General features: G+C 41.4%; 1 long non-coding RNA gene across 1 annotated transcript; it reads left to right on the plus strand.

Annotated features, from left to right (window-relative positions):
* Nucleotides 1–3,058: 3,058 nt before the first annotated feature.
* Nucleotides 3,059–5,310, plus strand: LOC118172761. The gene is made up of 2 exons (XR_004753851.1): nt 3,059–3,190; nt 5,246–5,310. It is a non-coding gene; the product is annotated as an uncharacterized LOC118172761 (long non-coding RNA).
* Nucleotides 5,311–12,645: the final 7,335 nt, after the last annotated feature.

Raw genomic sequence — 12,645 nt, forward strand, 5'->3', positions numbered from 1 at the left:
TGTCTTAAGGTGCTGAAAGAGTTGCAAATCTGTTATTTACATCAGAGCTGATAATCTATTATTTACACCACATGATGGGTTTTACTTCCATTGCTTTTCAAGCCAATTTGATCTAGTCCGTGAGTATGTGCTCATATGCGGTCAGTAAGCATGTATGATGTTATCTGGTTGCTTTGTGTTGATCCTAGACCTGTCTGAAAGTCATGAGCAGGGGTTTAAAACTGGGATGTTTTAGTTTATTTTAGCAAATGTGCTTTTGAGACTTTGAAGCTGCCAAATAGATAACTTTTGTGAGAAACCTTCAAGCACGCCTCTGTTCAGTGCTTAGTAGCAGCTCTGTAGATCCATCCGCTGCTCAACTTTACATGTAATTGTGATTCAGGTCTGTGGTATTTGGGTTTGCAGGCTGAGCACCCACCAGTGGGAGAGCCTGGGATTAGATCATTGGAATAGTAATGGTTAGCCCCCACCAAACTCCTGAGGATTTGGAAAGTAGGGACTATTTCAATCCCTTTTGTTCCCTTATCTTGACATCTTTTTCCCTATCTCTGTCCATTTTTCTTCTGAAAAATGACTTTTTCTTTTCTTTTCTTTTTTTTTTTTTTAATCTTTTTCTGCCTGAATTCAGAGAGGCACACCAAATACTTTGTCTGAATGCTGTGAAGCTTGGTGGTCCAAGGAAATGGAATTAGGACAGCGAGTCGGTTTCTTTCCTTCATTTACAAGCTTGCTCTTGTGGCAAAATGGCTAAAGACATCAGTGAGCTTGTATCCTTACAGATTTGCCACCTGTGATCACACAACAAAAGGCTGGAAGGGGCAAGAGGGGTGAGCTACAGGAACAACGTGTAAATGAGGGGTGATTTGCACTGATTTTGTTCCATTGTGAGCAGAACTGAATGGAGACTGACCTGCTGCACTGCTCTGTCTCCTTAGTGAGTCAGTGGAGCAATTTCATTCTCCAGGCTGTCCAGACTGGACCTCTCATGAGTGTTAAATTTGCATTTCTTTACAAAACGCTCTCTCCGTATTATTTTTGAATATGCAATTACATGGCAAACATGCTTGTATTTCTCTTGATGACTATATTTACAAGACCAGCATTTGTGATGCTTTTAAACCCAAGATTATTCAGTCTTCTAATTTTAGAGCTGTTTCTTTCTCCTCTCAATGCAAACCTGGTGTTACCAATTGAAAATTGGGCTCGGCTTCAACTTGCAGAATTATTAAAAAAAAAAAAAAAAGAGATCAATTTTTAAAAGTAAGGAAATTTGTTTTTCCTCTACATTGTTTTTCATGCACATGTATTCTTCAGTGTGTACTCCCACTAACAGTATGCACATCACAAAATAAAGCTCCTCACAAGGTCCAAGCTTCCCCATTAAGAGATGGGGGGAGGCAAAGCGGGTCCCCTTAAGGAAGGATTACAATCAGCAGACTACTAAAGAGGGGAAGTTTCTGTGAGAGTGATATCCTGTGGCAGTCTCCGTCTTGTTAGAGATGTGGCTGTGAAAAAGAACAAGGTCAGACCTTTTCTTTGTGTTTGTCTTTTGCCAAAACAAATTTAGTGCCAGTGAAAGGTATCAGCTTCTAGTGCTGGAGAAATGTCTTCTCTAGCCACAGGTGTTATGGGAGGATCCTCTTGCTTTTGTTTTCTCCCCAGATCTCTCTCTCTCCCTCCTGCCCCGAGTCTCATTTTCGGTGAGATTTCTTCTTCCAGAGAGCTACCACCGGAGGCTATTTGGGCTAAACCTCTTCGTACCAGATTACACGTGAATAATTCAAGCACATTAGCATTCATCCACATCCCCAACAAGGTTGTTGCCCAACTGAACTTACTCCTAGCAACCCTTTTTCCCATCTTTGTTCTGTTTTCCACTGCCCCTTTAGAAGGCAGACACCCATACTCACTGTTCCGGGCATGATATCCCACAGGGATGGCCAGCTGCTGCTGCGGATGTCTTTTGTGACTGAGCTGCTAACGAGAAATAGGTTACTGCAGAACACACTGCCTTTGAGTTGTGCTCCTAGGTCAGGAGTGATTTCAGCAAGGGGGATTTCTGAACAGGCTTGTTCGTGCCTCTTGCTCGTACACCTCGCAGCAGCAGGTTGGCAGGGACCAGCTCAGGGACCTTCCAGGTGGAAAGCACTGGCCTCTATCAACTGAAATAAAAACTTCTCTGGTAACAGCCTACTGCTAGTGGTAGCTATTCGCAGGAATGTGTGAAGTTGTAATCCTGGGCAGAGAAGCTCTGAACTTGAGGCCAATGATGGGAGAAATGTCTTTGTTTGCAGCCAGTTTCTGAAGAGGTAATTGGCAGATGATTATTGATTTCCTAGTAGTCTGCAGTGGTAAAAATTCTTTGCTCGAGACATTCCTCAGTCTTCTGTGCAGACATTTCCATTTGTGACCTGTGACACTCCAGTGGAGGGGGATCTCTCGCTCCGTTTGTTTCATGTCTTCGCTATCGACGAGGCACCTCGCTCTGCGGAAAGCCTCTCTGCCCATGTGTTGCTTTTTCTCATGTGTAGATCACTGCCTCAGTAGGGTGCATTCTCTTGAAACTAACATTGATTGTAGAGATAAAGTATGGAGAGGAACATTAAAAAATGTTTGGATGGGTCAGCTTATCAGGAGAATGTAGAGGCTTCCCATCCCTCCAGAATAGGCCTGGCAGTAAAGCTAGCTCTTTTGGCTCTCTGTGACCTTCTAAGTGACTTTATCTAGCAAGGACACCAATTAGCAGTAGTTTAGCCCAATGGGATTAGCTTAGAGACTGATAAATTCATGTCATGTATGCCTCTGAAAGGCCAGCACCAGCCTTTCTTTGCTAGATTGGGTATGAATGGGCACATGAAAGGTGAACTATTCTATATTCTATTACTTATCCCCTTGGGCAACAAAGTCATCCCCTGTAAAGCTGAACTTTAAATATGATAGTTATTAAGGCTTGTCCAGGCTTGAGATTTAGCTCGTATAAATTCTGACAGGAACAAATGACTCTAAATTGCGACCAAACCTTTCTTTCTCCCCATTCCCTTGCCCTTCCAGGTCTGTGGTTTGAAGAGGAAACAGTGAATAAGAATAGCACAAGAAGATAAACAGCTACTTGAAAACAAAGTTTTCCAGCTCCCTTCCTAATGCAAAACTTAACAGCAATGTGCAGTTGAAGGCAATGTGGCTGTGACAGGTACTTTTCTATTTTAAAGTTGACTAAGAGCAGGTAACAAGTGGCGGGGGAGTGGAGCATGTCAAGCTGTATGTAGGGCTCATTGGAGAAAACAGCAGAGTATAATGCAATTTCCTGGGTAAAGGAACTATCAGATCATACACAAAAGTATTGATGGAAAATCAGGTTGACCAAAACAAATCACTAATACATATGAGGGAGTGGCTAGATCTGGGAGTTATTTCTGGCTCTTAATGATGGGCAAGCCATTTACTCACTTTGTCCCTGTTCCATTCTTCCTTTTTTTTTTTTTTTTTTTTTTTTTTCCCCTCTGTTCATGTGGCAAGCACCAAAGAGCAGTTACTGTGGGTACTGCGAAGTTGAATTAATGTAAGGTCTGACTTCATGTCATCTCATGGACTAAAAATCATGTCAGCTTCACTATCTGTTCTTTCGGTTTGAATGAAACCTACTATATTCAGAATGGCAAAGGAAAAGTAAAGGCTAGGGTAGAAGACTGCTACCACTGAGTTTGGGGGTCAGAGGGATCAATAACTCATCCCCCATCCACACCAACTCTTTTTTTTTTTTTTTTTTTTGGTCAGGAGAGCAGCAATGGTCAGGCAGACATCTCATAGATTGGCACAGGCAAAGCTGGCAGAAAGCCCACGGCCACAGCAGTCTGCTGCTCAAGGCAGCTCTGCCTGGGTTGCATCCACCTAGAGCTGGCCATGAAAATAGACCGCCGTTAAAGACAGCCCGCATAGCACATTTGTCAGATCAATTAAATTAGCTTATAAAGATCTCTTATGTTAAGGAGATGCAGTTTTCTTGCATATTCAAGGCCCGTTTTTCAAGGACTGGGTACAGCATCTAGCCTGTCGGGGCTCTGACCTCACTGGGGATCTTGAAGCAGTATCAGGAGCTGACTAAATAGAGTTTTATTTAGGGTGAAACAACATGTCCTTTGACTTAAGATAATGGTACTCTGTGAAGCTCTATGAGTCTGTTATTAGCCAATGGTCCCTGTAAAAATACTCAGTGATGTTGCAGAACGAAAGAGGATAAAACCAAACTGTCTTGTGCCAAGTGATAAAACCTTTTGCATACGGTTATACTACTATCCTTTGCCCTTATAATGCCTTTCACAGAAGGATCTTGAGACATTTTCCAGACGTTAGTTAATTAATCTCCATAACATCCCTGCGAATTAGGTGACTTATCTACTATTTTACAGACGGGTGAACTGAGGCGCGTAGAGGTTAAGTGTCTTTCCTGAAGTTAAACAGTGAATTAGAGGGAAATGCTGGAAGTAAAATGAAGGGCCACAATTGTGTTTAACAGCCATGTTCTTTCATCAACACTGCGGTTAGCCGAGAAAGCTACCTCCCTCTCTAGACCGCGTCCTGTTTAAAAGGAAGGTGGTCAAGTTCAAATATTTCTGTGGGTGTTTGCAAAACATTAGCTCATTAGTAAGTATTTTACTTGTAGTTTAAATACGTGACATGGATTCTTGGGTATTAAGTGAAAGATTGTACTATGTAAAACAGTGGTTTCTTATTTGAAGCCAATTAAATCCTTCTCACAGGGGAATGAAACTGCATTTAAAGACGCCAACTGCATGTGTATGTTTTCCCGAAAAAGCACGAACACCTCAAACTGAAATGTATATTTTTAAATGGCTTCCAAGTTTGGCATTATAGCCTTCTTGCACCTCAGAGAAATTGATTTTCTGCAAATGTTCAGCAAATTCTTTGATCATACTTCTTTTTATAAGAGAAAAAAAAAAAAAAAAAGGAACTACTGAATTGCTTTGTATTTAAGCAGACATTCTGGAAGCTTGAAAATGCATAATTCATATTTGCAAATGTTGACAACTTGGGGAAAAGAGGTAGGTATTCAATACCTGTCCCACATGGTATAGCCTGTCTGAATGAATGTATACAATAGGAAGGGTAACAGTCTTGTAGAGATATAGTTGCCACCTGCATTTTGGCAAGCACCATATTTACTGGCATAAAGCCCATTCATCTTTGAAATGCTCCAGCTGCTGATGATCTGTTCTATTTTAATAAGGTGTCTCCAGATGTTATGAAGAACTAGCGCAAAGGAGATGATCTATTTGACAGGCAGAACATGAGTATGGGCCTCACAAATACTCCATTGTGACTTTCGTGATTAATATTGACACGTTGAATTTGGCAGCTCTTACCGAAGCAATCTACTGCCAGATGGTGAAAGAATGGAAGGGGGCTGGAAGGAGAGGCAGAGAGACTTTCCACCTGCTGCTACCCAGGCAGTAGTCACAGTGCCTGGCACAGCTAGGGATGAAGAGGAGGCTGGAGAGTAGTAGTTCTGTATGATGGGCTGGGTGGGATGAACGTTCTGGTCCTGCATCCCTCCTTTTGATGATGACAAACCTAGGATAGGTCATCAGCTCTTCTCCCACAAGGGAAACAAGCATCCATGGCCTCCTTCCAACCCGCAACAAATTACCTTTGTTCTTCCAATTAATTTAGCCTTCTGCTTAGTGTGCAGCAAATGTATAATTAGCTCCAGGAAGACAGAAATGTTATTTCAAAAAACTGTTTGAAATATCCCAAAGAGGCATTCCAGCAGGCTTTACCCAGTATTCCTCTATCTCCATTCCCACTTTAATTACCAATGAGCCTCCTTGTTTAATGCTATTTTATGGAGCTGCTCTTTCTTTCTCTGCTGCTATTAGAAAGTTGCTGGTGTGGAAAAATCATGGAAAGTGTCATGAGAAGAATCATGGCAGAATGAGCTCGTTTTGAAAATCACTATTCAAAACTAGATGGAGGCTTATGGGTTTTAGTTTGGTTTTGGTGTTATTTATTATTTTTGGAGTCTGACAGGGATAAATTATCAGCAGAAGAATGCTGAATCTTCCATTCTTTCCTGTTTTTGCTTGGGGAAGTGGGATCAGAATTATGGGTGAAACATCGCCTCTCTCGACTATGTAGTCTCTGATGAGAGTGGAACAGCGCAGGCATAAAAGTACAACATAAATTTGACTTTCACTGTAGTCCGAAATTGTGCTTATCCTGCATTTGTCAAAATGGGGTTTGAAATTCAAGTGAATATAAGAAGAGAAAGGTTTCATCCATAAATGAGATAACAATGTGATCTGTGGCTTTCATCTCTGGATTCCCTGCCTCACCATCCCTAGAGACATAGGTTTTTAATATCCTGAACTGTCACCTGAGCTGGAGGAGGACACCAATAATGCAGCCATCCATCCCATCTCATGCACGGTGCCAGCTTGAAGGAACAAAAAGATTTATTTCTTCACACCTAGTGTATGTTCATTCTGATTCTACCTCACTGAAGTGAGTTGTTTCTGATTTTTGCTGGGGTAATAAAAGAGAATAGGATTTTTGCAGAGAAGCACAAATGCTACAGATTCTTGTTTTGCTTGAAAAGAAGTTCAAGATTTCTATATCTATTTTTTTTAGGGGAAAGTAGGTCAGAAATGCCATTTCCTATTTGGTCACCAACACAATCTCTTGCTAAAATTCTGACCCATTTCTGTTTCTCAGACACAGGACTTACAATAAGTAAAATAACTTCAGATTCTTGTATTGCTTGTGTTTAGTTTTGCAATACCTTCCTATCCCCACTGTATCCCTATAATGCTCTATATGCATGCCCACCTGGTTTTATCAGCATTTGATATGCAGCCAGCGTGCTGGGTAGTCATACAGCAATCAGCAGTGACTGAGGACTGGAAGTCAAGGATACTGTTCTGTCCAGTTTCAATGCCATGGGGAATTTGGTTGTAGTCTGACCCCACACTGCAATAAGAGATCACAATCCCAAAGGTGCTGCTATTGGAATGTGTCAATATGTCATTTTTTAGCTGAGGGCAGAAAATAACTTCCCTTAGCAAAGAAAGAGCTGAAGAAAAGGAGACTGGCTGTGAAAAATTGAAGGACTATGTCCCTCTTGCTTAATTATATCACTTGGAAAGTTCCTCCCCTGAACCTAAGCAAAGTATCTTTATTTTCTGAGGTGTTTCTCCATCCCCCTGAATTACCCAAGCGTTATACTTACACACATGGCAATCTTCCAACACCAGCTGGAATACAATGCACTGCTGGATTGGGAACTGGCACTGAAATGACCAAGGAGTTCAGGACAGGAAATGAATGATGCCATTATGCCCAATTTCAACTTCACAGCAATTTTGGAAGGCAGAATGTCAATACCCAATCTACAACCAGGTCATTGGGCTATCAAGCCTGGAGTTGAAAAGCACCCTGAATCTTGCCATCTGTTAAGGCCTATCAGTGGCACTTAGTGCCACGGTATCTGAGCATCTAATGACTACAAGGAGTAAGGATCTCAGCTGTACTTCTCATCCAGAACCTGATTCTTCCCTTAACACTATCCTGAAGCATTGCTTCATTACAGAGGGTAGAGTGCCATCTACTGAATCAGGCTGACAGTGTGTTTTCGTAACTTCCACAAAAATGTGAAATGATCTCGTACCTTTATCGATTTATCCTAGTGCTCTCTGCTGACTGTTCATTTAAGACAACCCTCTCTGCTCCTTCAGTTCAGTCCTGCCGTATGTTCTGCCTGGAGCTGATCACACTAACGATAAATAATGGACAGTAATTTAGCATCAGTAATGTGTTAGAGTCACGCTAGCAGTTCTGAAATCACATTATTCCAACCACTTTACTATATGGTTTTGTGTCATTTTGAAGACTATTTGACATATTCATAGAATAATATTTTTATCCAAATCATATACATTTCAGTTTTTAGGATCTTTTGCAGTTGTATAGCTCTTGAACTCTGCACTGTTTGTGAATGATTATTGCAGATCCCACTTATTTGAAAGCTTCCTAGTTACAGTGATGAAGAGTAACAGAACATGGCTGCTCTGAGAGATGAAGGGAATACAGGATCTGCTCAGTGGCCCAGAATCCTGCAGTATATGGAGACAGATTCTTAACTCAAATGTTGAGGGTTTTGTAATTTTCTAAATTCTAATACATTAAATGGTACTGTTCAGGCTGTTTTTGAAGGCTATATATACCTGTTAGCTAAAAGGGAAAATGAATGAGATTTGCTCCTTCATGTAACCTGGAAGGTTTGCTGTCCCATGGGCCCTAGGTTTGACAGTTGTAAATGCTTTAGTGTTTCTTCACTCCTTCCCTTCAGGCAGCAAATCTGTTCCTGCTCTTTGGAACAGAAAAAAATCAAGGAATTACTCTTGCTGTCATCATGAGGCTCTGACTTCAGTGTGACAACTGCAGGCTTGTGGCTGTCATTTGGAGGTTGCTGAACTATCTCACTAACGGCAGTAGAGACAAAGAAGTGTGGCTCTGACCCTTACCAAAATTCAGAATCCTAAGTTGGGTCTGGCCTGTGCATGCGCTCACTGATGTGATGTCTTCAGTAGCTGTTTAGTTCCAACAACTATACCTGAAAACTGATAAAATCAAAGAAATAGCTGAAGTACAAGACATGCATTTTCCGTGCAAGCCAGCTTTGCTGGACTCAATAATAATTTCACACTGAGGCAAAACTCTTGAGCTGTAATAAGCTCCTGTGATCAAAATGTAGCAACAGGCCTAAGGTGTCTGCTCAGAAAAAAGAAAAAAAAAAAAAAAAAAAAAAAAAAAGAGATATTTCTGTCACTGATCCTACAAAAGTATTTCCTCGATCTTGTAGCAAGACTTCTGCCACCCAGGTGACAATTCAGCTCTATGCATGGGAGAAAGGTAAAAATCTAACCAGGTAATATCGCCATAAGACTTGCATCATAAGACTTGCATTTAACTAACAGCCATTGTAATAAGTAAGGCTGATGTTTAAGCAACAATAGTTATTCTAATGAAGATTAGAAGATTTTTAGTCATGGATTCAAATTCCCTAGTTAAACATATATAGTGACATCTGTGCAATAATTCTGAAGAATTATATAGTGTATATTTATTCTGTGATAAAGCAAAACCTGTAGGACCTCCTCCAAAAAGATCCACAGGGCCTAGTGGGAGTGCTCCAGAACCACAAAACCTCACTGAAATTTCTAGGCTGAGAGATCAACTATCTAGTCATTGTTCGTTCTAGTTTTTTCTATGATTCTGAAATCAGAAGCATAGACATCAGAGACAGGAAAACTGTGATGTGTGATTGTGGTCAGCTGTTCCAATTTCTGTTTAGCAGAAGTAGCTTTCAACTAGCCTGGCATTGTGGGGCATTTAGTCTTTCCCAACTTCAAAGAAATATATTTCCTCCAGTAATTGTGTATTTATGCTCTGTTACGAGCGCATGTTTTTGCTCATCACCTTGGAGCTGGAGATGCTGCCCACAGTACCCCAAGGTGAAGCATACATCTTCTGTGTCCTTGCAGTGAGGGCATGTGCCCTCAACCCTTTATCCCTCTGAGAGCTGAAACTCCCTGTTTATCTCCAAATAACATTTTTTTTTCTACTCAGACCTAGTTAATACATGCTAACCTTAATGTAAACAGCTTTTTTCATAGAAAAATTCCCTCAGGAAAACTTTGTTTGATTTTTGAGGAGTTGCTTAGCTGTAATCATGCAGAATTCTCTGGGTTTCAAGCCGTGTGCCTCCTGCAGAGGTGTTCTGCCTGCTAATGATAGGAACTCAGGCTGTTCATTTTGTTTAGGCAAGGGCACTTGAAGGACAGCTTGCTACTTTCACCATCCTTTCCTATCTTACACAAGAAAATACTGCAGAATTTTTGCAGAGTAAGTGTCGTAGTCCCTCTGCTTGGTAAACCTGCCTCTGAAAATATATGGGTGTTGCTATCAAGAATGAGCCACTTGTTCCTGTCTTTTCTAAGAGGCTGCTGTAGGGAGAGATTTCCATCCTTTTCTGATACAAGCTGTAAAATGCTGAGAAAAAGTGACTGATACCAAAGTGAAAGCTTTCTGTCCTCAGAATGAAGATTTACTACAGAAACACTAGGCAGATACTTAAGAGTGGATTTGTAGTACACAGTGAAAATGACTGTTCACTTAGTTCCAGGCAATGCTGTCTCCTCCAAATTATCTGCTCCTTTTTAAGAGAATCAGGCTTATTTTAGCGGGCTGGAATAGCAGCCCTCTTGCAGACATGGAAGAATTTGCTGCAGTTTTTGCTGTTCAGAGCATTTCATTATACTTCTGCCTCCTCCAAGGCATCCTTGTAAATCCTTGTTCCAGTTCAAGTCCCTCTTTTCCCTGAAATGACAACTGTCCCGTGGGAAACTGGCACTGGGTCATAGCCACGTGCTCATCTGAAGGGGAAAGGACTTGCATCTCCACCAGATGTTTTTTGGGACAGCTCTACACTGCCCCTGCCTCCCTATGCTGTTCAAGCAACCACCTGCCATAGTCCTTTCTTGGAGGAATTCAAGGAGGATGCGAACAGTTGCCCCTCTGTGCCTTCCTCGGGGAGCACAAGAACATGTTACCATTCTTCTAGACAAGTCCTCAGTTTGAAACGCTTGGGAATGTGTATTCCAATAGTGGGCTGTGTTTATACGCAATGTGTCTCAAACAACAAAAGGTAATGAATCACTTTTCAGGCTGTATGCATGCAATTAATAAAGTGTTAGTGATACAGGGGATGGTAGCCCCTGTGTTAATGCTGCCTGCCAGCTAAATTCCTCTAAATGCCTGCTCAATTTTCCCTGATATCTTTGCTAGTGCTCAGAATACAAAATAATGTGTTCTGTGATGGTGGTTCTGTGTCCTCCTTAATCTGGTGTGTTGTTCCCTCTGGTAGAGGGTGAATGGAGCTCGGGACTGTGTTAGAGGCTCCAAAACACATGGCTTGCTTCAGCTTGATCCAAACCCCCTCACATCATCTCATTGCAGGATTGTACACGGTGAAACAAACCACAAGAAATAGAAGAAAGTTTGCAGAAACTGGACGTGTATGTAATGCTATGAAGAACATGAGAAAATAGCTTTTGGCACCTTCAGACTGAGCTATCTGGGTCCTAACATTTCTGCAGCATGTTGTGTGGAGGCTGCCTGCGCTCCCTGCCCTGTGAGAGAGGCCCCTGGGCTGTGGAACATCTCATATGGACAAGATCTGATGGATGGCTGAGGATTTTTGCATTCATTGCAGGTGTGACTGCACCTATATGTTCCCTGTAGAGCTCCTCATTCACCTGTTACCGATGTTGATTAATCTTTCTTTGCAGGTAAGGAAAGAAAAAAACATGGGGTTCAGGGGAGAAAATCTACAGCAGAAGCCAGCAAGGTGAGTACGTTTGGGTATTAAACATGGCTGAGAGAGATTTCGAATTCTAATCGTGACTTTTCCCTAAGTATTTGTTCTGCCCTATCAGCTAATACAGCAATGGTGCATATATTAACATCCTGAAATTGAAATAGAGATCAAGGGTATCGAGTATAAATTGGTTTTACAGCATAACGTTAAATAATCAAACCATACTGGAGCAGCCTCTGTGACAAAATGACTTACATTTTTGGTGCTGCTTTTTAAATGTGATTATGCATTTTAATTGTTTAACTTCAGTCTATGGAGCAGTTTCAAAGATGGTTTAAAATAGCTTACAGCATGAAAAGCCTCCTGATCTTTAAATACGCCTCAGGTTCAATAAATTTGTTTTTAATTTTGCATGATGTGTGAAACAGAAATTTTGTTCAGTGCTTGCAGGGAGGTGGAGCAGGGTTTCATAAAACACACTGGGACAAGGAGGCTACACAGGCGTAAAGGCAGTAGAAATTTACATTCTGCTTGTTGTCTTGTATCACTGGAAGAACACAAAGCCCCCGTAAATATCACAGTGTTTGGAGGAGCGGTACACTCCTGCTATTCTAAGCCTTAGAAGGAGCAGCACTGAGGTATGAGAGGGCTCCAAATAAAGATGCAAAGGTGGCTGGTTTGTCTTGCTCCTTTCCTTCAGCCATTCATTTCACTGTTATCTCTGTGAAGTGGAACCCTATCCATCGTTCTGGGTAGCCCAACCAGGTGTAGAAGCAATGACAAACCTCACTGAATTTGTTCCAGCAGTATCTAGATCGCCTCTCATGACTTTGAGGCAGGAGTGGATTAATTTGGAGACACATCTTGAAAGCATGATAATGCATGAAAACCGAGATTTAATTCTGCACTTTGTTTTTACTCCTGACTATTCAGAGAGCAGAAAGTCATAATTTATAGTGCCAATTGTCAGCATTTTTAACCAAATCATTGCTTAAAATGCTGGAAAGATGATAGGAGAAAATAATGGCAGATGGTGTCATTCTGCTAAATGCTGTTTACTGTTGCCTGTTGTTTTAAAAGTGCTCAAAGTGGAATTTAAACAAGAGCTTTATCATGCAAGCGACAGACCTCTCCTTCAAGGGTTTCAATTTAGTACATTTCTTGTTGACGGGTGGCACTAATAATTGAGGTCATCGGTCACCTTGAATCCCAAAGTCTTTGGTGAGGATGTGGCTGGGGAAGGCCTTGAGCAT

The sequence above is a fragment of the Oxyura jamaicensis genome, chromosome 11 (assembly GCF_011077185.1).
Source record: "Oxyura jamaicensis isolate SHBP4307 breed ruddy duck chromosome 11, BPBGC_Ojam_1.0, whole genome shotgun sequence".
NCBI lineage: Eukaryota > Metazoa > Chordata > Aves > Anseriformes > Anatidae > Oxyura > Oxyura jamaicensis.